Genomic DNA, 5,122 nt, shown 5'->3' with positions numbered 1-5,122 from the left:
TAGATAGGGTTGCTTCAAACATTTTTTCCATTTTTTATTTTATTTTATTTTTTAAAAATAAATAAGGCAAAAGTTGGACTTTTATTGGGCAAAAAAGTTGGGTCCCTATCATTCCTCTGTTTTAAGTAGGATGACAAATCATTGCGACACATGGCAATTAATTCAAATGACACATGTACCGTTTTAAGTGAAACGTTTCAAACAAAATTCAAACCTAACCCTTTAAAAGAAGGTAAAGATTGTGCCATATGCTTTGTGAATATGCATTAAATTAAATGAGCTGTAATTTAATTAGTTAAATATAATCACTAATCCAGTTTCTAATTAGTTAAAGACAACGTCTTTCTTCTCGTTAACCTTAATCTGCTATCAGTTTGCACGAATTCGACATCTCCTCATCCTGTAATTTCACTTCATTCGGCTTCTGCTTCCCAAACAAGGAATTGGCATATCCTCCTAAACTTGCTTGAAGTCTCTGCTTCAATGGGTGCCTTTGCCTTTACTTTTGCCTTAGCAGCTGATTCCTCCTCTTCATGATCGCTGCTGCTTTCTGCAGAAGACGTATCACTAAGTGTGTGGAATATTGTCCCACTTTCTTTCTTTGCACCTTGGAAATAGTAGCTCCTTGTTTTCCCACCATCATATATTGGAAGCAGAGATTTGACTTTGAGCCAGCCCTGTCCCTGCCCAAACTGTAGGTTGTTGAGAGCTTTCTCTGTATGCCTTCCCTTTCACGTACCATATCGCCCAACTTCTCAAGAACTTCATTGGCCATTGCCTCCTCTGCTGCTCTCCTCTCAAGCTCCGTAATTGTCCTATCAAATGCTTTCTTTTTGAGCTGGAGAGAACGCTAAATGGCCAAAAACATTACGAATATTGTCAGGGTATTGAAGGCAACATGGATTTCTAAGCTTTCTCTTGAAGGCAATCTAAAAGAAGTGCCCGCGAATGATAAGTTCATTTGTTTAATACCACGAGATTGACACTTTGAGCCTTCACTCAACTGTGTATCCGGAGTTTACCCGATAGGGATGAGTCACAAAGATAACAATATGCATCTTCCTCACCCCACTGTCTGTTGTTATTTTTAGCAAAAGATATGGATACAAAGCTTACCCTCTTTTCTAGGAAACTTCCAAGGCCTTGACCTTGAAGCTTCTTTTTTCTCCAAAATATACAACAAAATCGTACAAGCCCAGCCAGTATGATCAAAGCAGCAGATTCAAATAGCAGGAACAACATTATAGCTCTTTCATTACCTGAAACAAAGAATAGTACAGGCAGCACATAACAGCACTCCATGATTCTCTTCAACATATGCAGAAGGTTGCAACTTACCTGTGTAGATGGTGAGATGCTTGGGTCTTGCTTGGGAGCAGCTGGATGCAATCTTTTGAGCTGGTAATGGACACAAATTTAGATGCAGTGCACAGTATCATGAACTGAAAGAGGGTAATACGAATGATTACGTTTGGCACGGCATTGCAGTGGGTTGCCCATCTCTGCATCAATTACAATAAACATGATGTGAGTACAAGTACACTAAAACTCAGAAAATTCAAAGTTCAATTACAATAATCAAAGATGCTTTATTGGTAGAATCTCACTTGAAGCAGCAAAGAAAGCTAGCAGGATCCCCTCATCTAGAACAAATTGTCGCAGATCACTCTCGGACAATAAGGATAGGAACTGACCTGATAAATTCCACTCAATCTATAAACATCATATGTGGAAGGTGTCAAATCACTACTTATCTAAAAAGTTTACGTGTTTAAGACAATTAGTGACTTAATATGGTATTAGAGTAAAAAATTACTAATTTGTTCGAACTTGATTATACAATTCTCATCCCGTTTCAGTTAAATAATCCACTACTCATTCCTATTGGCTTAAATTTTGGAACAACCCATAATTTAATAGAAGGAAACGAGTTCAAACAATGAAGGCTCAAAAACTAAAATTACCAGTGCAGCTCTCAGACCAATAGATGGACCCAGTTGCTGGAACCAACAAAGTGAAGATTACATTTTTTGGTCGCATTTCTGAGACATAAGTATATTCACCAATTGTGCGGCTAATCTTTCCCTCCATCTGTGTCTGAGAAAGATAAACTGCATAGCCAGAGCAGTCAAGCGCTGGACCAACTTGAACAACAGAATCCTGAGTATCTGCTTTTGAAAATTTCTTAAGCATCCCAGTTGGTGAAAATGAGTATAGGAATCCGTCCAGTGAACCCATAGATATCCAACCTGGTAAAGAAGATCTTAGCAATTACAACCACCAAGAAGAAGAAAAGAAAAAAAGTAACAGAAGACTGAATATGTTTATTTTAAACAAGCCACAAATTCTGCAGAAAAAAACCAAATCAATTGCAGAAATTTCAATCAAAATTAGGAGCATAGTAAAAGTAGGAGAAAAAAGAGGGAATAAATGGGCAACTAAGGCTAAAAATATAACAACATTTTCTTGTATTAATAGTCAACAAGAAATGAAGAGCTTAAAAACTACAATGAGAAGAACCAAAGCTGGACAATCATGAAAAGCCAGATGCTTTATACTGTAAAATATTGTGTACTCAAAATGAGAAATTGATATGGAAGCTAGGCAATGAGACTCAAAGCTTTGGTTATATTTAGTTAACATTAGAATCCACAACTGGTGCACATTCTGCTGCACTCAATGGCCCAATACTTCTCTGCCATAAAACAGTGCCCGAAGAAACATCTAGTGCCAGCACCAGGGCCCTGACCGGTACAGTGATATACAAACGGCCGTTGTTTCCCGGTGTGATGGTGAAATGTTTGTCGAGTGAACTGAAATCCTGGATCCATTTGACGTAAGGGCTTCGAACCGACAGAGAATATAATTCTCCTTAAGTATTTGAAAGCTGCCAATGCATAACATCGACAACACAAGTCCGTAAGATTCAACGTGTATATAACAAAAGAGAGTTGATTCTTGAAAGCATGAGCAGGCCCAAACTGATAAATCACTAATAATTCTAGAAGTTTAAGCTTCAAATGGAGCCCCATGTGAGAGAAGAATGAAGGGAAGGGATGAGCAGAGCTTACATATATATACTAGCTTCGCATTGATCAACCATGGGGACTGAAGTGAAGAAACAATCAGTTACATTTTTTCTGCAGCCTTGACGGTAACCAAATCGGTAAAGCACAGGTCCAGCACTCCAGAGCAGTTGCCCTCGGGTCATGTATGCAAAGAGTCCTCGATTCTTAACATTGATAAATAGAGATGAGCTCAGCATGCTTACCGTGAGCCCAATAATTTCAAATTCTTCACCCGGTACTTGGCTGAAGAAAACTTCTGCAGCAGCTTCCGAAGTTCCAATATTTAAAAATGTTATCTTCACCACTCTGTTTTCTGCCACCAAGTATATCCGGAAATGCTTTGCAAATTTCGTGTTTCAAATCTAAACAGCTACAAACCTACAGTAAATTCAGTAACTAAAACATTAAAAAACAATCAAGTAAATAGTGTACCTTTCCTTGACCACCGAGCCATGCCAGCATTGCATGAATAGCCTAAAGGTATGGTAAGCAATGGTGCCGTTACTTTCAAATGCAAACAAATTCTCCCATCTTCTCCAATTAGAGGTTTCGAAAGCCTAAGTCCAGCAATTCTCGAACGCTCTTCTGCTAAAAATAGAAATCAAGTTAGAAAATTAGAAGAAAAAGAAACAAAACGGGAAAGAGGAAAAAACCACCAAAATTTTCAACCAAAGTCTTGTACACCCATAAAACTTGAAAAACTTGAGCAGAAAATTAAAACCCATTATTCTTCTTCAATAACATCAAATGGGATTCCATCGAAAATTGTGTAAGTATCTAATTCTTGTATGTGGGCTTGTGAGAGAGAGAGGAAGCTGAAAGAAAGCGAGGATTCCTAGGGAATTTCTGGAATTCCGTTGGCTGAGAAGTGGGGGAAGCCGATCGGAAAAGCAGGGACAAGAACAGAAATGGTTGGATCATCAGCATTGCAAAAGAATGCAGAGATATATATAGAATTTCCAAGAGGGAAAAGAGGTTTACACGGTTTGCATTTTACTCTTCTTGAAATAATAACGGCTCTCAACCGCTCAGTACGTGGCGGGAATGAATATATATATATATAATTTTTTAATTTTAAGAAAATTATTATTTTTTAATTAATTATATGGACAAGTGTCAATTTGTTATTGATGCTGATGTAGCGTTCGGTCAAAGTTTGAACGGAATTTGAGATACCATCTCTATTTTTATGTAAACCACATGTATCTTGTGATAAACATTAAACCCTATAAGACAAAAAATAAAGTTGTTAAACCACATGGGGAATAAGGTATTTAACCCTTAAAATAATTATGAAGTGAAGCCCTGAAAATCGCTGTGTATATACTAAACATGGTTCAGTCCAAGGCTGAAGTGATATGATACAATATTGATTCATTTTGTATTTAATTTCTCTCTAATTGGTTAATAGACATAAAGTAATTATTATACAGGCTTTTTTTTTTTTTTTTGAGTAATAATCTCATTTCAATATTATGAAACAAAATATCTAGAGCATAGGGAGCTCTAAACAAGGAGAGCAAACTGCTCTAAGGTTACAAAGTTATAAATACTGCTTGGGGTCTCTTCCACCCAAAATTTGTCTGTGGTCTCCTTAGCTGCGAACTTTGCAAAACCATGGACTGCGTGATTAGCCTCCCTCTTGACATGCCCAATTTCCCATCTCTGAAGTCCCCTTAATACACCTTGTACATTGTCCACCATCTCCCTATTGACATGCCCAATTTCTAGTAATCGAGATTGCAGTCATTTCACCGCACATCACAATTGGAATGTCACTACCCTAATAGTGACATTTTTTTGGCTTCTGCACGTCACTTTGGAGAAGTCACAAAATGGGATTATTTTTGTAGTGATGTGTCATAAGGGCCAAGTGGGAGAGTGTAAGAAATTTCCAGTGAAGTATGGCACGTATGCCACATGTATTTATTTTGATTTAAATTAAACACAATTGCGGGTGTTTGGTAATTTATTCCAAATAAGGACTAATACGTGGAATCAAATAATTAGAATTGATTTTATTCTAATTCTTGTTTTATTTTATTTTTTAATGG

At 37.2% G+C, this 5,122-nt stretch overlaps 1 pseudogene; it reads right to left on the bottom strand.

The window, feature by feature from the left end:
- Positions 1-413: 413 nt before the first annotated feature.
- On the bottom strand, positions 414-3,995 carry LOC148585951 (protein GAMETE EXPRESSED 3-like; annotated as a pseudogene).
- Positions 3,996-5,122: the final 1,127 nt, after the last annotated feature.

Source organism: Corylus avellana, chromosome 5, assembly GCF_965113065.1.
Source record: "Corylus avellana chromosome 5, dhCorAvel1.hap1.2, whole genome shotgun sequence".
NCBI lineage: Eukaryota > Viridiplantae > Streptophyta > Magnoliopsida > Fagales > Betulaceae > Corylus > Corylus avellana.
This window is presented reverse-complemented; position numbering and strand designations above follow the sequence as displayed.